Source organism: Gopherus evgoodei, chromosome 19, assembly GCF_007399415.2.
Source record: "Gopherus evgoodei ecotype Sinaloan lineage chromosome 19, rGopEvg1_v1.p, whole genome shotgun sequence".
NCBI lineage: Eukaryota > Metazoa > Chordata > Testudines > Testudinidae > Gopherus > Gopherus evgoodei.
The window spans coordinates 22,127,041-22,149,766 of NC_044340.1; the positions used below are offsets into that span (position 1 = coordinate 22,127,041).

The following is a 22,726-nucleotide window of genomic DNA, read 5'->3' on the forward strand; positions in this document are numbered from 1 at the left end:
AATGCAGTGCATTACAGGAACCCTTAAGTCAACTTCAACACCATGACTACTTGTTCTAACATCGTTTCCCTGCCAATATGCCAAATTATAGTGACATTCCCCAAAGCTCAGCAAATCCAGGAAAACAGATGTCTTTCCTGTCCACCAAGATCTTGACAATGCACCCCACAAAGTCTTAAGTCCTGCAAGCCTTTCTGGGAACATTCATTTAGCTTCATGCAATCAAGCTACGATCAGGAGGAGGTTTGGAAAGCATATTGGGCTAAAGACCACTTAAAAAATAAGTAACTTGTGCCAGATCCCATGCAGAAGGTTCCTGGGTTTGACCTTCCACGGTCATCTTGATCAATTCTGAACCAAATCCAAACCAACCATAGTAGATGTGGACTTCTAATGAACAAATGGAAAATCAAGTACTCCCTGGCATGCAAACGTGGTTGCCCACAACAAACCATTGAACATATCACTACCTACTGCCCAAATTATAAATATGAAGGAGGCATCACTGCAATAAATTCTGCTACTTCTGATGTAGCCATTTGGCTCAATCAACTTCAAGTGACATTGTAGTTGCTGCTCTACACCAGCCATATGAAAGAAGAAGCAGCGAGTCCAGACTGATAGCCCCTTGAAAGCTGAGCAGATGACATTTCTCCTTGTCCCTTGTAGCAAACAGGTTAACCACTGGAATGCCCAAGGCTGCAAAGATGATCCAGAGGACACTTTTCTTCAGGGACCGCTTGTGACTCAGAGAAAAATTCCTGATTAAATGATCTGCAAGATGATTCTGGACTCTGGGCAAGTGATCAGTTATGGGAGTGACAATCTCCTCAATACACAACTGCCACGACCTTATTGCCTCGACAAAACACCCAGGAGCGTGTTCCCCCTTGCCTGTTCATATAATGCAGGGGCAGGCAAACTTTTTGGCCTGAGGACCGCATTGGGTTTCGGAAATTATGGAGGGCCGGTTAGGGGAGGGGGTCATGGCCCAGCTCCCACCCCCTATCCACACACCCCTCCCGGACTCCTGCCTCATCCAACCCCCCGTTCCCTGATGGCCCCCCAGGACCCTGCCCTTGATGGCCCCCCGCCTCGTCCCTGACCGCACTCCGCCACCCCATCAAACTCGTCCTCTCTGCAAAATTGTGAACTGGATGGCTAGGTCTAAAGTCATGTCAACATTTGGACAGCAATGCCTGCTGGTTAGCAGTGCACATCTGCAAGGAAGAGGTGGTGTAAATCTTCCTACCCATCAGGTCCATCCATTTAGAGTTCTTATCCTTGGGAGTGGCCTTAAATCTGCCCTGCCGAGTCCTATTGTTCACTGTGGTTGTGACCAGGGAATTTGGGGCTGGGTAAGAGTAAAATCCTTCAGATCCTTGGTCCACGACAAAATGGTGTTTCTCCAAGCTCTTTGCAGTAGGTGGTACTGAAGCAGACAGACAGTCTCCAAAAAACAATAGCAGGCTCCAGGAACACATCATTAATAGGGAGGGTGACACTCCACAGGCAGACAGCTGCAGGATATCCAAAAACGTCTGAGTATTCTCCTGCAGAAACTCTGCTTGAATACCCAGGGAAGCAGCCACATGCTGCAAAAGGTCCTGGTATGCCATGAAATCCTCCGGTGACAAAGAAGAAGAGCTAGACACAACAGAATCATCCAGGGATGAAGACAAAGCATTTAGCTATGCCAGACCTAGACTCTGTTCCAGGACTGACGGATTTGGAAGGATGATTCTGGAGGCTCCCTGAGGGGAAGGCTCACCAGTGCCTGGGCCTGCAGTGGATTGATGGTCACTGCCATAGACATACTTGATCTCTCCTTAGAGCTTGATGAGGAGTGGGACCCCCACAACCAAGAAGCATCCCATGGATTCCATGGAGGCTACTGACATGAATAGGACATCGGTGGCCAGTAGGCCCCAGGCAAGAGGTCCCTGTCCCGACCATGACACAGGCACCAATCCTGATACCCATAATGCTGCATGAACAGCCTGGCCCTCGATGCAGGTCAAGAAAGAGAGAGCGGGGGGAGGATGATCCCGACCTGGATGCTGAGGAATCCCTGACTTGAGGGGACAAAGGTGGAGCCAGCCCTAAGCACGTGAGCAATCAGACTGACTCACCCATACCCAGAACAAAGAGAAAATTAGCACCAACAGTAGAAATAGTAGTGCTGGCACTAAGTACGCTTCCATTGTTTCTCGTGTCAGAAGCAGCGTCGACCCGGAAGTCAGCACCGAGGAGACTGACGTTGCTGTAGCAGAGGGTGGTGAGTGCCTCCGTAGTAACATCAGCAGCGCCGACAGCAAGGGTGCTGAGAAAGTTCCTGATGCCACAGAGATCTCTTGTGCAGAGCCCAGCACTAGCCTCACTTCCACTGACTGTGGAAGGGAAACATTAGGATGTGGTGCCGACAGACAGGTTTAGCAGCCCATTCAGACAATGGGGCTATAAATGACACAGTCCCTGCAAATTCTGGGACCAAGGGAGAGGCTGGGACAGAAAGGCAGAGGAGGTCCACTGCCACCTGATACACCACCAGTGTGGGAACAGCCAGTGCTAGTATCACCTTCGGCAATACCAGACTCAACAAATACTCCAGCGCCAGAACTGGAGTCGACGGTATGGGGTCTCTGACCTTCGTGCATCCTTGCACAGTACCGGGGAGCAGTTAACAGGACCTGCTCCATCCCGTATGCCAGCATTCACACCATGCTGGTCTGCGCGCCTTCTGGAGGATGCATGAGTCCCCACGCAACCTGGAGTGGCCTCCATAGGTCTTATGTGACCTTTTCCCTGGCGTATTTGATAGGGAACGCCTACTCCATCTTTTCAGAGACGCACTGGTTCTAGAGCATGAAACGTCAGCATTCTCAGAACCTGAGGGTGACCTCCACTCTGATGAGGGCCTTGGTGCCAGAGCAGGTCACATTGCCTGTTTGAGCAGGTAGTTCTTTAGACAAAGATCCCTCTCCACCTGAATCCATTTCGTGAATGACCTGCAAATTGAACACCACTTCTTGATGCGGGCTTTGCCAAAGCACAGCAAGTATCATGTGCAGGGATTGTTGTTGGGTATCATTATCCGTCGTATGGGGGCAATATTTAAACCCTGGTGAGGACATCACTGATGAAATATTTAAACTAAATCTACCTAGTTCTAAGTCTAACTAACGCTATACTAAGAGCACTACTTAACTAAATACAATTAGAAAAAAATTACCAAGGAAGAGAGAGGTTGTGAGGTTAGGAACCAGACAGAGCTCTGACTCTGGCCACAGATGGTAAGAAGAAACTGAGGAGGGTCAAAGTGCTGCTGCATAGGAGCTACGAGCATGAGGCGCAAGTGCCACCTATTACAGGTACTTCTAGGAAAATTCTCTGGCTCCAATGCACTGGGTGAGTAGAATACATGGCTGTATTAACTCGCAGAAGAACTAGGCAGCCAAATGGGTCTGGGTCTCCCTGAAACCCCCACCTCCCACACATTAGATCACAGCAGCACCTAGAGGCCCCATCCGGGTCAGGACCCATAGTTCCAGCACAGCACAGAACCCTGCAGTGTAATCACAAGAGGCAGTGCTTCCTCCCTGTGGTTCAGAAAGGCTTGTTCTATGCTCCTGCATAAGGAAATCCCTGCCAGGCACGGTCCTTCTCCCAGGACTTGAGCTGGAACTCCCTTCACTCCCATTTCACACCAGGTCAAATAGTTTCAGTCCCCCTTGGAAATGGTGGCCTATACTTCCCTTCCCGGGAACACTGCTAAGTCACCCGACTTTTGGGAAAAGCTTGGTTCCTGGTTTGTTTCCCCTAGGCCTTGACACAGAGCCTTCCCTCTCCCACTGCAGGTAGTATGCTGAAAGTTACAGTCCTCTTCCTACAAGTCCCCCATTTACACCAGTCACTCTCTTACAGGCCTCTGGCCCTTGATGTCCAAAGACTCTGTGCACAGCCACACTCTGCGCACTCACTGATCTTCCCTCCTGCACTGAGTCCCTAACATCAGTATGAACAACACTCTGCTCTGTCCAGTGCATTCTACTCCAGATCTCAAAGACCTTTAGAATCATAACTCCCATGTAATCCTACTCCTGCATCTCAAATGGGCCAAGGAGGCACAGGCAGAGCCAGAGAGAGAACCCAGAAGTCCTGGCTTCTAGCTTTCAAGCCCTCTTTCCTCCAGCTTGGAGATAAGGATGCCAACATCAGCAGCCATCTTGGCACTAACCCTGGTATCTCCTCATCAGCCATCTTCCCCCCACAGTGACTTCAATATCCAAGTTGGCTTTCTCTCTGCTCCATTGCGCTCCCCTTTGGACCAGCAACAGCCCTTTACAAGGACTTTCTGGTTCTCCCCAGCATCTCAGGTAAATACAAATCTGTTAGCCTCTCCTCAGGCTGCTGATGCCACTCCTATTTCCAAGGGGAAGTTTTAAACACCATCTGCCTAAGGTCCCTTATCTCTTTGGCCCCTTCCTTCCAGGTTCCGGGACAGAGCTCAGCAGACTGAGTATGGGAAGGGCTTTGTGTTCTCACTCCTATGATGGTCCTTAATCACCTGTGCAGGCTAGAGCCTGGCTTCCTGAAGCCTTTCGACATCCTTTCCCAAGGAAGTGTGCGCACATTTCTGGCCTCCAGCCCAGTCCTGTTGCCCCCACCCCTGCCAAGTATCTGCCAGCAAACAATAAGGCAGAGAGTTCCGTTACGGTTTTCGGCAGCATCCCTCACGTGTTGCATGAACTCACACACAGCCCCATCTTCTAGGTGCCTCAGGCTCTTTCACTCGCCTCATCTTCCTTACATACAAAGGCTTGTTGTGCCAACAAGAAGGATGGGCTTGTGGTTAATGCCCAGCCAAGAGACCTGGGTTCTAATTTCAGATCTTGCTGCATGACCGTGGCCCACTCACTTTTCCCTTGATGCAATGGTCTGATCCCAATCATTGCAGTTCAGCATCTTAGTTAATATAAAAATACACCTCAACCTGCTCCCATCCTGCCAGCTAACCGGGATTCCCCGCAGTGCCCTTGCCACCTGCAAAGAGATTCCTCCAGGCCCTGGCCCCACCAACTGCCCAGACATCTCCCCCTTCCCCAGGGCCTCATCCTTGCCCTGCTAGTCCCTGTCAAAATGAAAAAAGGCTCCTTGGGGGCAGCACCTCCTTCTTGGTTTTGTACGTGACCACACTCATTGCTGGTGCCTGGTAAGAACATAAGAACAGCCATACTGGGTCAGACCAAAGGTCCATCCAGCCCAGTATCCTGTCTACCGACAGTGGACAATCCCAGGTGCCCCAGAGGGAGTGAACGTAACAGGTAATTAAGTGCCACGGCCCAGCAACATGTCTGAAGATAGCCCTTCCCTTAAAAAGCCTCTGCTGCCAGCCCAGAAACACCCCCTTCTCTCACGCTGTTCCCACACTGAGTCCCTAGCTGTTGCTTAGGTCAATCCCATGGATCTAATTACCTAATCACATCCTTGTTCCCCCAAATGGCCCCACCCATTGGTCTCATTCTAGTGCCAAGCTAAGTAGGTTCCTGTATGATTTAACTATTCACTTGTGCCTCTAAGTGCACCCTCCACTACTGCTCAGCTGCCCAGCACTGGCAAGGGGTTGCACTGTTCTCCCACACAAGCTTCTTGCTAGACAAACTGAGGGGCCTGTTGTGTGACATCATGTCATTGATGACTCATGTGCCAGGTACAGTTACTTTACTCTGTATGTCAGCAGTAGATTCTCTGATCTTGGAGGGGCTGTTGTTGGGCTTTTCAACCTCCCTGGCACCAACTGAAAAAGATGCTGGTAAGTGTGAGCAAAATCAACTCCATCTCCCTCCACCTGGAAACTTGTCTTCTTGTAAAAGCCCTGTTGAATCTCTCTCTCTCTCTCTCACGCATCATGCTGCTCCCGCCAGAAAGCAGCAAATCCCCCACCACATCCATTCACTCCTCATTTCCAAACTCTCATGTTTCTACCCCACCTGAAATCCCTCTACCTCCTTCTTTCCAAACCTGCCTTTACAGTCACCACTGCTGCACCCTCTTTTATCCTCTACCATTTCTTCTGATTAACAACCCATGCATCTCACCCCTGGGCTGTCCCACAGTTTACAAGCCAGCTGCCCCTTCATGTTGCTATTTGCTGTTCCCTATCCTCTCTTGGGAGGAGGGGTTACATAATGGTGATTAGTGACCGTGCTCCAGGTCATACTCCCCCTCCTCCCACCTATCATTAAAATTCCTGCAGGGAGACGGGAACTTGAATTCCCAAGGGATTTTCCATTTCTCCACCACATTTTGAATCTGTTGTAGTTGCACAAAGGGGTGGCATTGTAGACCACACCCCAACAGGCATATACCCATCTCCAACGGAGCTTTGAGGCTAGAAGCACAAACCCTACAGATAATGGGCCTCAGAGAATGTGCGTCAGGGAACGAGAAGGTTGGGAAGAAGGCAAAAGTTGGACTTCAGACTACCCCCATCTTCCCCTCCTTTGGTGCCCCACGTACATACTCACAGAATGCCACTATTCTGGAGCGCTTACATGTTCACACACAGGAACCCAGTATGGCAAGAGGCCAAAAATAAATAATCAATCAATCTAAGCACTCCAAGGCTGGGGGACTGGAGTCGCTTCTGTGACTTGTGAAGGCACTGAGTTTCCAGGTCACTGTCACAGGGGAAGAGATACATTAACTGCCTTTCTCCAGCCCACTGGAGGGGGGCGGGGGGAGAAAAGAGAGAGTTTCTTGCCCCAGTTAGACACAGTGGGAGGAAACAGACACTCATTCTTGGGGAAAGAGGCCAGTTGCACAGCTGCAGCGACACACACTGTACTGGCAACCCCACCCTTCACACCTACATGGGATACGTTTGAGCCAGACACCAGACTCTGGTATATGGCCTTAAGTTCACAGCTGACCCGCACCTGTATCTACTCCAGCCAAACCTATCCAAGCTCCAAATGTCCCAGACCATGTGTGTCTGGGGCCCTGGGCTCCAGGTGGAGACTAGCCTGGAGGAGGTTTGCCGGTCACAACCCAGATTGGAGCAAATGACACCCAGGCTCCCTTAAGCCTTTCGCATCTACCATCCTCCCTGGATTTTTAACCTACCATTCAGTGAGAGGGAAAGCTGCTTGGATATTAGCCAGCTCCAGGGAAACCACCATTTCAAGGTCCAGTGAAGGAGCCTATCAGAGTGGACGGAAGCTTTGGCTGGGGTGCAGGAGTGATGTAAAGAGCAACTCAGTTCAATGGAAAGCCATTGCAGCCTGCCTACCAGGGGGGAGGGGGGCGGGCGGGGAGGCAGCAGATGTCCACCAAGGGCCACCCTGCTCCAGCCCAGCAATAGGAAGGAGGCAGGGGCTGGTGCCACTGCTGCTGCATTGTAATTGAACAAACATGACAGCCTGTGCTGAGAAAGCTTAAGTTGCCTTTTTCCTCCAATAACCACTGCTGTGTGAGATGTGAAGCAGAAATCCGAGGACCCTGAGCTTAGCGTCAGAGGAAGAGATCGGGACAGTGACTGGAGAACCTGGATCCAAGGAGGGAAGAGCCCCACAATAAAACCCAGCAGTTTCTGAACCAGGAATCTCAGGCAGACACAGCGCAAGTGGCTCTCTCGGTGTATTCAGCGGAGCTGCAGGCCCTTATGCCAGCGCTGCACTTGGGTCCAAACCCCCCAAAGCCTGGTAGATAATACTCTACCTGGTCTCAACGTAACCAACAGAAAGTTACTGAAACCTCTCCCCACCTCGCAGTGGTTGTGGTATAGATGCCTGACACAGTGACACTAGGTCACAAGGAAAAACAGGAACAGACCCCAGAAGTCCTAACTCCCAGTCCCCAACTTTAAGCACTAGACAATTCTAAACCCTGTCAGGGACTATTCAGGTTTATAGTTTCCACCCTCCCCCATACACTTGGGAGTGAAGGCCTGTATTTCCCCCTTCATTTTTCAAACAGATGATACAGAATGCAGCAGTCAGTTCCTTGGAAGACAGCCAGAGAACCTAGACCAAGCCAAGTCCCTTCTCTGCAGACGTGAGGTATCAGCTGGGCTCTAACGCAGCCCACGTGGTTCTGGTTTCCTGTCTCTGGGTAGAGAAGGTTTTTGCTCCCTTTCTGCAGTATGAGGCAATCTGGGGAAGCTTTGCATTCAGGTTCTCCCCAGTAATACATCCTGCTGGGCACAGTGGCAGAGAGAAGCTTCTTGATCTCAGCCCCCACTTTACCTTTAAGTCTCTGTTTTGTGCCACCTGGGATGTAGAGTCCTGGGGAAGACGGTATGGATAGGGGATAAGGAGCTGAGATAGCACCAGGGCAGAGAGCCTGCTCCATGGCACCAGAGCCCCCATTAGTGATGGAAATCTTGAACCGAGCCCATGTGCCCCAGTAGATGCAGAGACTAAACAGGCCAGATTCCTCTCTCATGGCCTGTATTATTCCCAAGGACCTTAAAGCCCCGAGTATAAGTATAGCAGCCTTCCATTTACGGATGGGAAGACTTGGCAAAGGCCACAGGGTGGACTCCATAGTAAAACCTGAAATGAAACCCAGGACTCTGGACTCCGGACTCCCAGACCCATTTTCCAATCACTGATTGTGTGGCCTCCCTCAGCTTGTTTCCACTGCTGTTCATATCAAACAATTCCTGGTCTTTTCCTGGGGCAGATAGAGGCATCAGCAAGTATTGAGGCAGGTGTGGATCCTTATTAAAAAGTTAATTATATACAAATTAAATTGAGACTTGTGATTCCTAGCTAGTTGCCAGGGTAGCTTTGGGGTCAGGGCAAAGCATGGACTCCCCCTCTGCTCTGAGCTATGATCCCAATCTCTCTCCTCCTCAGACCTCAACTCAAGAGTCAAACATTTGGAACTAGCCTTGTGAGCTGAAATGTTCTCATTGACATAAGACCAAGATGCAACACAGAGTTTGGACAACCATAATTCTGCTATGGGAGCAGGGAAGGGCCATGGTCATATCCTGCTGACCCTCATGTTGGGACGGATGAAAAACAAGATTTTGAGCTGAAAGCTGAGTTTAACCAGTCAGATACTATAGCCAGCCTGATGGCGTGTGTGAGGAGGCAAAGGCCTGTTGCACACAAAGCGATGGAAGGGTAGAAGAAACAATGAGAGCAACAGGCACCTCCTGGTCACTCTCCAGGGGTGTTTATTAGCTTAATTCTTCTTCCACTTTATACAGGAAGAAAATACGAGTCACTGAGTGCCCTGACAACATTCACAAACACAACTACCAATAGCAACAACAGACTCACCCATCCAACTGGGCCCTAGCCAACAATGGCCTTAGGTTGCAAACCTAAACAGCAAGAGGTGGACATTCCCTGGACAAGAGGAGGGCTGATATTACCCCTGTCACCTCTTCCTGCTGCTTCCAAGCAATCAATCATCACTGCAGCCCTACCCAATCTGAGCCTCAGCCCACCTTCATCTATGCCCCAATCATAGCCAGATATCACATAAGGCAACTTACTGTTCCAGCTGGTTTTGGTGAGATGGATACAGAGCGCAGTATAGACACTGCCGTGTCACGACAACACCTTCTAGCACCTGCAAACATGTGAGAGGGGCAAGTATTCTTCCCTTTGACAGATGGGGAAATTGGTGCACAAAGAGGGCTCATAGCAACGCAGTGACAGTCCGCAGGAGAACCCAGAAGTCCCAGAGTAGATTTGTTCAAATTTGGTTGAGGCTTTGTGAAATTCATCTAAAAATTGTGCTATTGCAATCTGAGATTAAAATTTCTAATAAACTGAATAATAAATGCTGGGATTTTAAATGCCACAGCTGACAGGGACTTTTATTTTAATTTTACAAAACTGGCTAAACAAAATATTGAAACTTAAGGTCCTGACCCTGCAAACATTTAAGTAGGAACTACTCTCAGAAAGAGTTCCAGTGACTCATGTGTAAGCGTTAGCAGCAATCAAGAGTTAAAATTTAATTTTTATTAGAGATCTCTCTTAGTGGCATAAAATCTTTGTTACTTCAAAACAAAATAGCTCCAGAGTTATCAAAGTTTAGACTTTCAATACATAAAAGTCACAATAATTTTCTTACTTATACATATGCCCAAATTTTCAAAAATAGGTTTCTAAATCCGTATTTAGGTACCTACTGTACCTTGAGATTTTCAAAAGCACCTTAAGTGACACAGGACCCCAGTTTCCATTTATGTCAGAATGCAAATGCTGATGGAGGAGCATAGCCTGGTCAAAGCACTGCAACTTTACTGACTTGTGGAAGTTCAATACATCAGAAAGTATTATCATCTGTAAATATAGCACAAGCTATTTACTTCTCTGTTTTGCATTTGAGTTTGTGTTGTTCTCACAGCAAGGATGCTAATGAAAGGCCTGGACTTATCTTTTTCAGCATAGAAAAGCATTTTAAATGTGAAACTTATTAGTAGAAAGAAAATTGCTATGTAAAAATTCAAACTCTACTAACAATTAGGAAACTAATTAAAAGAAATAAGTACAAAACATCCACTTCATCAACATAAGACTATAAAATGGGAAGTCACTGCTGGCATCATGCAAATAAAAGATGTTGATTTTTTTTTGTTTGTTTGTTTTAAAAGCATGATATTTGTCAGCCTGGAGAAGTCTAAACTCCCAGTCTCTGGGGCAGTTGCTGACACTGTAGCACACAGATACAGCCATCTGAAACCACATGGGCTGCAATTTTTGAGGCCTGGGGTACACACGCCAACAGCCATTTCCTGCCCAACCACCCCCACCCATGCTGTCCCATCCCACCACGGCTTCCATTCTGAAAGAAGTCTGGTGGCTCACAATCCTAGCAGCTCCCTTCATACATTCAGTGGTGCTCTTTTCTGTAAACCCAGCAGTGCCAACTCAGACAGCACATTTTGTTCTACAACTGACCATGAGTCAGTCATTTAAAACCCTCAGAGGCCTTTTCTACAACAGGGTTCAGAATCTGGCTATGTACACAGTGAAGGTCATCAGTCTGTGATTTTTGGTCTGGTGCAGAGGGAGGATTTCTCCATGAAGACCAGGATATAGACTAACCAATCCTTTTCCTGGCCAAAAACCAACTCCTGTGCACCATGCTCAAGGGAATCCTGAAACCAGCAGAGCCACTGTGAACACAGCTCTTCCCAAGAGAGCAGATAGGGTCCGTCTCTGAGTTTGGGCTTGAATGGAGGTCATTTAGACTGTGCTTCCAGACACCGCCAGGAGCCAACATGGCACGCAAAAAAAAACAAAAAAAAAAACAAAAAAAAAAACACACAAACACAAAAAACCCAACCCTGACTGTATGTACATGCATGCAGAAACTTCCCATTGCCCACATGTGCACATACACACAATCCCCTCCTAAACACACCTCCAGTCCTGTGCTTTATAGCAAAGCACCTACATTGCTGAGAGAGTGGCTGCTTCCCTCATTTTTCAGACTCACTCAAACTTTTCCACTTCCCCGCTGTCTAGCCTGGTTTTCAATTACTGGGCATCAGCCCTGTTACTCTGATGTGGCGATAACCCAGTACAGACTCAATACTCCTTCACCAAGTGGTACTGGGAGATATTGAGCCTCATCTCAAACCTGGGTATGACCCAAGAGTCACTTGGGCAATAGAAGCCTTAGTTCTGGAAGTGCAGACATCAACAGGGGCTACAGGTTCTCAGACGCTCCTAGAAACAGGCTCCAGACCATGCTAGTTCTGATGTCAAATGGTACACGGCAGAATCACAAATGTGCCACATTCCAGGAGCACTTGGGACCCCGTGCTGCTCCCATCCCACGCAGCTGGGGGTGGGTGGGGGAGCCTCCAGGCTTTAGCCCAATAAAATCCAGATTCCACCCATAAAATCTGCTAGAGAACGTGGGGGCTGTTGCTCACTTCCCAGGTTGGGAGGGGAGGTGACCCATCACTCACTGCCCTGGGGAGGTGTGCCCTCCAACCCCTGTACAGCAGAAAGCAAGGAGAAATGGGGCACAATTCTGGTGCCTGCTCCCCACTACTCAACTTGCTTTGGAGGCTGCCAGGCTTGCTGAGGCTGCCACATCAAATAGCCATCCAGAGCCATGTTCCTGACACAAATAACAAACAAGCCCTCAGAGCGGGACCAACCCAAGCCTTCATCCACCCAGGGCAATGCACGGCCCACATCTGACACTCATTCACTCTGACTGGCAACAGCTGATGCCTACAGATCATGCAGAAACCCCTTCCAACCCAGAGAAGAGGCTGTGCATCTCCCTAGGCAGCTGCATTTTTATATATTCCACCTACCGTCCCCGCCTCACAGATCCCTATAGGCCATGAGAAAGGAACCAGCGACACCACTAACGCACACAAGGTAGGAGCTGCGTATCAGGCCGCTACACAGTGAGAGAAGGAGCCTGATTACAAGGCATGGACACATGGGCAACCCCCTGCCCATGCTAAATCCTAGTCCTAAGGGCCCCTCACAGAGGAGTGGGTAAGTTCACAAGCTCTGCCTCCTTAACAGGAGACTTTCAACTCCAGGCTGCCACCTTCAATCCAGCCCAGCACAACAGCAATGTGACCAGCTGGCAACTGTTTAATGGTTACCTATAAGCAAACTGGTGGCTTCCAGAAGATAGTGACCATGCCACAACTGATCCCTTGCTGGCAGTCTCAACAGAGGTCCCAGGGAGTCTGCATTCCCCTTTCACTCTAGTCGAGACCACTTCAGAACAAGGAGACACCCATTCACAGGACAACACAGGGCAGCCTGCTCTGCCCATGTTCTGAGAATAGAGAGGATGCTAGTCTCCTGGGATAATATTCTGGCCATCTGGGGAGCACATTCAATCTGTGAACAGACCAGGCTCCTGGACTTCCTTGTGTCAGAAGGGCCATGCTGATCCTAACCCCTCTTTCCTCATGAGATTATTGCCCAGGCACTATGTCACTAATGCATTCTGGGGAGGGATCGTCTAATTGACTCTGCAGGATGGGGCCCTGACCCCAGGTGGGGCCTCTGGGTGCTGCCACAGTAGCAATAATAAAACTCTGGTTTTTATATTTCATTTAATCACATAATTAGCAAAGATTAAATGACTAATAACTATTCTGGCAGCCAGTAGCAGAGTTCCCCACTGTCTGTGTGAGGAGCATTTGGACAAGTCCATGTATCAATGCAAAATTATCCACCGATATGTGGCCCCCAATTTCTAGCATCTGAGACTTTCCTCCCCTACCCTACCCTCCCACTGAGTCAGTAGCATGCCAGATGGGGGCGAACTTTCCCTGTTCCTCCCCAGCCCTTCCAGCTCTGCTAAGCATACAGCAACAGATGACAGGTGGTTTGTGGGCTGCAGGGGAGAAGGGGAGCTGTTGGGCCTGTCTCCACAGAACTATTTCCCACTAGGAAGCCAGATGCTCTGGTACAGAGGGGCTCAGTACTTCATGGAATCCAGGCTGGTGGCCTGGTCCCACGCCACTGTCATTCACTCTCCTGCCTCCCCAGGGCCTGTCACTGTTTGGTGGGTTCCTCCTATTCCCATTGCCCAGGTCTCTGAAATCTCCACCATGCTCCCCACCCTGATGGTCCTTTACAGCTCTTACCCCATACTGTATACAGCTCTGAAAGGGTGCAGCCATGACAGTTTCACTCTACCATGCACCAATCACTAGCATCCCCACTCCAATGCACATTGGTTGAGGGGGGCAGCGGGTTACGGCAATAAGTGCTATACAAAATCCTTCCTGTCTTCCTTTCCAAGCCTCCCATCCCCCACTCAACTGGGACCCCCTCATAAAAATAAGAAGAGACAGACATTACTGGCATTTCCTTTCTCTAAAAAGGCTGTAAAATTTTCCAAGCGCAGCCAGAGCCAGAGTGAAGTTTGTCAGGAGCTCAGCTCATTAGGCGGCTGCTCTGGGAGCCCCGCGGGAGGTGCAGGCTGCATAATTCAAAACAGCTTGGACCCTGGAAAAGAAAATAGAAACCAGGCCCCAAGAATGGGGGGAGGTTCTCCCAGGCCCCAAGAATGGGGGGAGGTTCTCAGCTCCAAGTATAACCCACCCTGCTCTGGGAACACTCCCCTCTGTGGGGCTTTGGAGGAGCCTTGGCCCCATCAGAAGTGCAGTGGCCAGCCTGAGAGGACCTGGCACCGGGCAGAGGAAATTCCAAGCCTGTTGCTTCTGGCAGCCAAGCTGGGCCCTGGCTTAGTCCTCAGCAGCCTGGAAACCGGCTACTCAGCAATTTTCTTGCCATCCAGAGGGCTCATTCTAAACCACAGCTTCACCTCCCTCGAAAACATCACAGCCTGAGAGGCAGAGAGCTCTGGAGGCAAAACTTATTTTTTGAACAACCACCAGCACCAAGGCCCCCAAGCTGTCCTTGGTGACAGTGCTGGAGTTTGGAGCTGCTGCCCCATTTATGTCCAAGGGATAGGGAGGGCAGAAGAAACTTGCTCAGCCCAGCCCTGTTTCTCTCCCCAGTTCCTTTCTCTCCTTGCCAGGGAGAAGTTCAAATATGACCAAGCAGACACTGGACACAAACAGTTTTCAGTTCAGTCTAACCACTCATGCTTGAGCCTAAGCTGTGGCCAGACTAGCTCCACTCATGTCTCGTGTGACCCAATCCCAACTGGGGACATGCAGGACTGTCTCCTACCAAGGGAAAGAATGAATGCAGCTACACTATAGAGCATTACACTGCTTCATCCAGCTCATGTCAGAAAGTCACCTGGAGTTTCATCCCCTGGCTCCTAGTCATTCTCCCTTGGAGCGCCCCAAGCGATTCCTCCTCATCCCAGCCATTTATGCTCTTAGAAGACTCAGACATTTGGGTCTCCCAAAGCCTCAAACTATGCATATTTAGGGCCCTGCCTAGCCCAAGTTCAAAACCCCAAGCCCACTAACGGCAAGAGCCTCACATTATATCATTCTTAAGAAGTCTAGAACACTTTAGTACCCAACTGCATGAGGCAGACATCACCTTACTCACTGTTGAAATGCAGTCACCTCCAGCATGGAGCATGACAGCTGTTTACCACTGCATAAAACCACCACACAATCATTTAGGACAGAAAGAGAAGGAGACCATTGTATCGACTGAGCAAGTTAAACCAGTATTTGTTTTTAAAGAAGACTGGAATGCTCAGTTGAGTCTTTATCTGTATGATGCGCTGATTGACACAGGCCTGGCAGGACAGTTATCACTCTTGGATATAAGTGAGGTGGGGGAATCCACCACGTGGGCATCTACCATAGCCAGGACAGGCCACATACATCTTGACTGCAGGCAGGTGCAGCCTCCATCGGCTTCAGTGGAGTTACACCCCTTGCAAAAGGACCGAATTTGACTCTAGGGGTTGAAGCTTGACAGATCAGGCAAATTCTTAGAGGAAACATCATGTCCCTGGCAGGCTGGGGTGAGTTATGTTGGCAGGCCTAGTGTGGGGGAAACTTCCCCTGCCTGCTGCTCCTGCTCTGCAGATAGGGAAGACACCAATATCTAAGACTGTCAGTTTGGAGCCTTTCCACCAGTGTTACGTTCATATGAGAAAGAACCAAAAATGTGATGACTGGACCTGTGGGTGAAATCAGCAGGAACTCAACGCAGATACGAGGATGGTGCTCAGTTGACAAGCTTGCCAACATTCAGATCCACAAACAACATGCTCTGGGGCAAAGTCCAGCCACTCAGCTTCCTTCCCCAAACAAGGATGCAGCCTTACCTGGAGACAGGGACTGGCATTTTGCTGGAGCATGCCCAGCCCTCTCTACAGCAGGAGAATGCAGTGCAACAAAACACCCTCTTGTATCTTTAGCTCCATGGACAATAAATGTAACATGAAGAACTCACACAGGCACAGCAAGGTCCAAATCACTGTCTACTAACTATACACAACTTGCAGGTCCTAGCCACACATACACACTGCTGCCCTGATAGGGTGGTAAACACAGAACACAGAGAGCACCATGAGAAGGCTCACAAATGATTTCAAGACATACTACCCAATTCCTACACACAGCATGCCACTTATCAAGCAAAGCCATCTGCTGGGACGCTTTGAACACACCTAGGTATTTGGATCCCAGAATCCACGGTCATTACACCTAACTGAACAGAACACCTGGTAACATATAGAAAGCTACAATGTACTCTCACAAATGCAAGCAAAACCTGGCATTTCCTTTGCTTACATTTTAAGGAGCATAAAGGCTGTAAACATTCAATATTTTGTGCAGCATCTTTATACAAACTATGTCTTCAAGACACTTTCCTGCTAATTCCTCTCCCTCTGTTTCATTATTTAAAGAGGCAGAGGAAAGTAAGAGGAGAGGTTTTCAGCTGAGCTATAAGAGAGCAACTGTACATGGGCTGTTTCAAACAGCAGGAGATACAGAGAAGGCTCTTGCAACTAGTACTAGCAAGGGACAGAGAGATGGGAGTAACAAGGCTAAAAACAAAATCAACTCAACAAGCATCTTTGAGAGTTGGGAGACAGCAGAAAGGCCCGTATGTTCTGTTGGGCTCTGCTTGCTCCTCAGCAGCCAAGTGCTGTGACCTCTCACAACTCATCAGCCCAGGGAAGACCAGCAGGAAGAGGTAGAAAAAGGAGCACTCTGTGGTTTCACTCGGTATTTCAGGCCATCTCTCACACAGGAGGAGTTTGGCTCCACTTTCCAAGTCTCGCCCTCTCTCTGGCACAGGACGCCAACCTGGCTCCTGGCCCAGGATTCGGCTCCACTGAAGCTTCTCTTCAACCAGGGAGACACCCCGTCCCCAGGCATAGAATGCAGTCAATTCCTGGAGCTGCTTATTACTTTGGGGAATATCAGCCACAGCCACAGAGCTGAAAACCCCAGAGCAAGCTCCTCACTCCCTGACTTTCACTAATGTGTACTGGGGTTCAAGGCACCTTGATGTCATGGTTAGAGCAGGTGATTAGGAGGCCCCAGCTCTATTTCTGCTCTGGGAGGAAATGGGATCTAGCAATAAAAGCCAGAGAGCCCGAACTCCTGGGTTCTATCCCCCATTCTGAGAGGTTAGTGGGAGGAGCTGGAGGTTGAGCTGAGGCTCTTGTGTTCTGATCTCTGCTCGGTCACCGACTCTGTGAGCCTGCAGAATCTCTCTCTACTCTCAGTACTTCTGATTTTCCCACCTGGAAGACTGAGGGAGCACTGCTGCTCCCTTCCCAGGAGAGCTGGGAAATTCAGGTTTGTGAAGCACTTGGAGCTCCACAGCTGAGAGATGCTTCCAAAGAGCCGAGTGTTGTTAGTGTTCAACATGAAGACAAGCAGGTCCCAGCACTGCCTTCTGAAGCCTCATATACTGAGGAACAGACTCACTTCTCCCAGCCCTGATAGATTCAGCATGGAGCAGATTCTATGGGCCAGACAGAGGCCTGAGCTTCTCAGAGGCTGCAGAAGGAAAGAAGCCAGATAGAGCCAGACAGCCAGGGCTGAGACGTCTATTCCCAGGGAAGTGAGGGGCCTGGAGGAAGGGAATGAGCCACAGGAGGGACTAACAGTTCCTAACAGACAGAGCCCCATCCCTACCACAGAGATCCTGCTCAGACTTTTATAGCTACAGCCAATACCACTGCTTCCTGGGCATGCCTACCACGTCTCACTGCTCACAAGTACTAGTGCTGCAGGATGCATGGGCCAGTCTCACTGTGTGCCAGACCCCAAACCATCACACCCTACAGGTCCTCCCCCTCTGCTCCCATTCAACAGCAGCAGAGCCAGAGGAGCTGGAACCACAGCCTGGCCTGCCCTCCCACTCTGCCAGGAAGGGCAGAGGGAAGCAGACTCCCCAAGAGAACAGCCTTCCCCTCTAGCAGCAGGACTGATATAGAGGGAGGCAGTTCCTGGCCCAATTTCCCCACTTTACAGCTCCCTGGATGGTCCCATTGGATTTGGGGGATGAAAGGGGTAATCAGGGCTCAGAAAGGAGCCGTTCAATTAACCACATCCAGACCCTGTGAGCTGAGGAGGAAAAGCCCTCCCCTGCCCCCTCCAGAAGGAGCCGACAGCTGCGTATAAGAAGGAGGCACCCCATCCCCCACCACTCTCAGTCTGAGGCCACGTCTACACTACAGCATAAAATCGAAATTATTAAAACCGGTTTTATAAAATCGATTTTACACGTCCACACTAGGGCACATTAATTCGGTGGTGTGCGTCCATGGTCCTAGGCTACCATCGATTTCCAGAGCAGTGCACTCTGGATAGCTCAGTAAAAGTATGAGACCAATAACTTCGATTTCCGTCCACACTAACCCTAAATCGACATAGTAATATCGATTTTAGCGTTACTCCTCTCGTTTTGTAGGATTACAGAAATTGATTTAAAGAACCCTTAAATTTGATTTAAAGTGCCTTGTAGTGTGGACAGGTACAGCGTTAAATCCATTTAACGCTGTTTAAATCGATTTACCACTGTAGTGTGGACCAGGCCTGAGCAGCCTCAAGAGACTTTTACATCTCCAGTGACCAGCTCCTTGCTGTGAAAAGAATGGGATGTCACTTCCTCTCTGCCCTACCATGAGTCTCCAGTCTCTCCTCTGCCCTGCTTCCTTGTAATTGACACTAGCACTGAAGAACCCCACTGGCCATGGCTGTGGCCCCTTCCCAAAGGAGTCCCCAGTGCTGGCCTCTCCCAGCATGGCGTGCTGTAGGGAGCTGGGCAGGAGTACTGGCTGCAGGAGCACTCATAACTCCTCCAGTCCCAAGGGAGTTTAATAGCCCACCTAATAACCCAGGCAGCAGCACCAGGTCTCAACAATGACCTGCTCCCACCCCTACAAAGGATGGAGCTGGATGCCAAGCAGAGGGGGGAGCAGGGAGCCTTGCTTGGACCTGGTGGGGAGATGGAATCTCACTGTCCTGATCTCTGGGAATCGGCACAGGCCTTGGTTAGTCATGACAAAGCCTGGCTAGTATTACGTAAGCCCCCTTCTCCTCCTGCACTGGAAAACAGAATGCCTGCTGCACTCACAAACACAACCCTGCTTTCCAAGGAACTTGGATACATTCATGGTTCCTGGCAACACGCCCCTTGATTACATGGCTCTCCCTTAAATCAAAAGCAGGTGCCAGTGACATTAACTGCTTCCTCTGTGCCAACTCCTGACAGGTAATAGCCCTGCAGTAGGTACAGGCTCCACAAGGAGGTGACCCCAGATAGAGGTAATTCAGTACCCAAACCCACAATTGGTAACTGGGTCTGACAGAGGACAGGAAAGAAATGGATATCCACTGGAGCTGCCTGGTGCCAAGCAGGTGTCCTCGAGATTGTCCTGTGGAAACACACCATCTGGGAGAGGGTCTCCAATAAGGCCCATCTGACTTGGTCAGCTCTGGTTCACAGGGTAAGGCTGGGCAAGGACAATAGAGATCAGCACAGAGACTGACAGACCCTGCCCTCCTCCAGCATTTCTCAGACAGGAACCCAAAGTATTTTACATGCACAACTCCCTAGGAGGTATTTACAGATGGGAAACTGACGCACCAATAGCAGGAATGACTTGTCCAAGGGTCACACCAGGAGTCATAGATGGATTCAATTCTTGGTTCAAAGAATCCTAATTTCCAGCCTTCCCTGCTTGCTCCCTCCTTATCCCCCCCAGCCCACACCAATATATCTTGTGGTTACTATCAGAAATGGAGAAGGAAAAGCAGCAGCCAAACTCCTAGGTCCTTCGCTCCGAGATGTGTGCGTTTCCCTGGGCAGTCTGAACCAGTGACTTCGGGGTCATTTTTATCCGGGATTCACAAGTTCAACCCTGTGGAGAAGTGAGACAAACAGCTCAGGGAACTTGCACTGGCCATTCAGCACCTTCCATAGGAGAGAAATAAATCAGGTTCCAGTTGGCTGACAACTGGAAGGGACCAAGGCACATAATCTATGCCAGAAAAGAGTGCACTTGACAATATAGCTTACCCCACTCTAACCCCAAACAAACTAAGCTATATCTGCAAAAGCATTCCCCCCCTATAACTCCATCTACACTAGAGCTTTTTCTGGTATAAAAAAGTCATTAACCCCCCACACACACATACACACACACACACTCACACCTAACAGAGATTACTATCCCAGCAACAGCTTTAATTACAGACTTGTCCTGAGTCTCTACCCCTGCAAGGGCAGGGTCCAGCACCCTGCAGAGAAGACACAGTGGCTGATATAACTCTGGGTCTTCGCCAGAACACCACCACCGCCACCAAGTGGAAAACCACAGCTGTAGGACAACCTCCAGGGTCCTGTTCAGTTGAGACTGGGGGCTCTGGGTATTTCTGGGCAGACATCCAACGTGACCAGCATGGCCATCTTATGCCATCAAGGCTCTGTGATCTTAGAATTACCTGAACAAAGGAGCAGGAGAATGGATGAGGAAAACCTCACATGGTCCCCACAGCATGTGGGATGGGTAGAAAATGAGCCTCAACTTTGTGCCAAACTGGAAAATGTTTTTACAGAAGAGCAGCAGTGACAGTGAAGGGTCTAGAAACAGTAAGTCAGCAGCGAAGAGCCAAAGAGAGCTATGTCTGTCTGACCCGGCCACCGGATGACTGGCAGTGGAATGCAATTGCTGTCCACAAGGCTGTGATTCTTGGATAGGTCCAAGAGCACAAGCAAAGGAGGGGAAGATTCTTCCAGAAGACTCATTCCATGGAGGAATCATTTCTCTAAGGGACTAGGTGTCCATTACTGAAGACATTCACAGCTGAAATGGACAGACATCAGGGGAATGGAGAGCTGGGATCCAGTCTGTCTTGCCCACTAGGGATGGGCCCCAACCAGTCTTCCTCACCTGTAGAAGTTCATTTCTACTTCTAGATCCCCACAAGGGCAGACACTGAGAGAGCAAACAAGCAGACTGCAACACAGGGATGGGTAAAGCCTCACTCACCAGAGCAGATGAACCCAATGCCGCCAGCTAAGGCAGCCAAGGGAAACATGTCATGGTGTTGGCGATAAGTAAGAGACCAGGCACAAGAAATGCTGATGAGACTGGCAGTGACTTGGACTTCGCAATTGTTGTACCTGACAGGGGAAGATGCATCAGGCCTAGGGTGGGTGGGGGTAGGTTAAACCCAGACAAAATAACTGCAGAAAAATCCTTTGGCCTCCAGGCTGCATGGGCCAGGAATGCAGCTGAGGTACCTTCGTGAGGTAAAGGAGAGCCTTCTGTCTAGGTAAGAAGCAATGGCGATAAAAGGGGAATACCCTCTCAGGCCTCTTCACTCAGGAAGTAGAGCTGCAAGGGTGAGAACATGGGGGATGCTAGCAGGAAGGTGGATTCCAGGGGTGGGAAGAGAAGGCAAAGATCCCTTCCCAGAATACCAAACTTTGAGAAGCTTGTGCAAACTGGGTTGAATTGTCCACAAAAGAGACAGACAGAGCTAGCAAAGTCTTAGAGGTCCTAAACAAGTAGAAGTCCAGTGCATGGCCTCAGGCCCAGTCAAGAATTACTCCAGAATTACACCAGTGGAACCAAAGCAGAATTTAGTCTCAATGCATTTTGGCAGTCAGACAACACTGCCTAGCAATTAGAGCACAGGACTGCAAGCCACTAACTCCCATAGGTGCTGGTACTAGGGGTGCTGCCTCACCCCCTGGCTTGAAGTGGCTTCCATCATATACAGGGTTTACATTTTGGTTCAATGGCTCTCAGCACCTCCACTATACATATTGTTCCAGTGCCCCCAGTAATGCCTGAGTTTTAATCTCAGCTCTGAACTGCCTTGTGAGATCTTGGGTAAGTCACTTCAAATACTAGATCTTACTTTTCTCCCCATCTGTAAAATGGGGCAACAGAACCCATCTTACAGGAGATGAGTTAATACGTAGAAGGTTTTAAAGTAATATTTTGTGCAATGTGCATGGGGTCAGACTAGATGATCATGATGGTCCGTTCTGGGCTTAAAGTCTATAAGTATATATTATTATTAGCCTCTTGAGTATATTTTTAACACTCTTCCTATAAACTCTCGCCCAAAAAAAGAGATTAAGTTCTGGTTTTGGATTTAGAGAGAACTGAAACATGATTAAGGCACAAAACCTGTGAAAAAAACAAGACAGATTTCTACTCAGTTCACTATGCAATATAGCTAGAGAGGGAGGAGAGGGCATCACAGGATATTTATGTCCAGCAGAAATGGTAGATTAGATGTAAAAAAAGATAGCTATAGTATTAAGGGTTTGGATGCTCAGTTTTGACACAGACTAACCACATGACCTTGGGCAAATCACTTCCCCTCTGTGCCTCAGTTTCGTTCTCCCTCACTCTGTAAAAGTAGGGAGAACAATGCACACTCTCCTTTGCAAAGAACTTTGCGACTGATGGCATGTCATCATTTCCTGCTTGGCATGATGCAGCATTTGGAAAGGGTGGCAAGAAATCAGGGCTGTATTCACAGGAGACTAGAGTCCACAGGTCAAGAGTAAGCAGCTAAATCCTTCGTATTCCATTCTGCAAAGACAGCAACACAGTCCTAAGCGTGCAGTTGTTTGTGCCTTCAGTGTTGGCAATGCTCTGCCTTACATGCCCAGGACGCAGGTGTATGACACCCCAGCGGAACACTATGTCATGTAGCACTGCCCCAAGGCATACAGACGCTGCATACTACACCACAACAGCATGCCCTGTCATGTAGCATTACTTACATGTACAGAAATGCAGCCTTCTCATGTTTCTATCCCAGCAAGTGGCTGCTAGT

At 49.2% G+C, this 22,726-nt stretch overlaps 1 protein-coding gene across 5 annotated transcripts in view; it reads right to left on the bottom strand.

The window, feature by feature from the left end:
- Positions 1-22,726, bottom strand: part of BCL9L (BCL9 like) — a 95,111-nt gene that overhangs the window by 69,955 nt on the left and 2,430 nt on the right. Inside the window, exon 2 of one of the 5 annotated variants that reach the window (XM_030538156.1) lies at positions 19,656-19,785. The exons of 3 other annotated variants lie outside the window; for them this stretch is intronic. The gene's annotated coding sequence lies outside the window, so the exon portion shown is untranslated. Of the gene's footprint in view, positions 1-19,511; positions 19,532-19,655; positions 19,786-22,726 lie in introns of those variants that run through there. One more of the 5 variants, XM_030538158.1, reaches the window with a different exon arrangement.